The following is a 205-nucleotide window of genomic DNA, read 5'->3' on the forward strand; positions in this document are numbered from 1 at the left end:
TTAGGAAGCAATTTAAAAGGCACTGCAGCCGATTATTTCCAGAGAAGAATCCATCAATGGTGGGATGAAATTCCCTCATTTGGAGATGCTATTGACCAACTCACCAAGGCTTTTGCGTGCAAGATATCGACCGCCCAAGCTACAAAGATTTTATTATCAAAAAAGGAGAAAATCAGGTAATGGACAGAACATTATTTGTACCTCA

This window comes from Plasmopara halstedii (assembly GCF_900000015.1).
Source record: "Plasmopara halstedii genome assembly, contig: Scaffold_470, whole genome shotgun sequence".
NCBI classification, from domain to species: Eukaryota; Oomycota; class Peronosporomycetes; order Peronosporales; family Peronosporaceae; genus Plasmopara; species Plasmopara halstedii.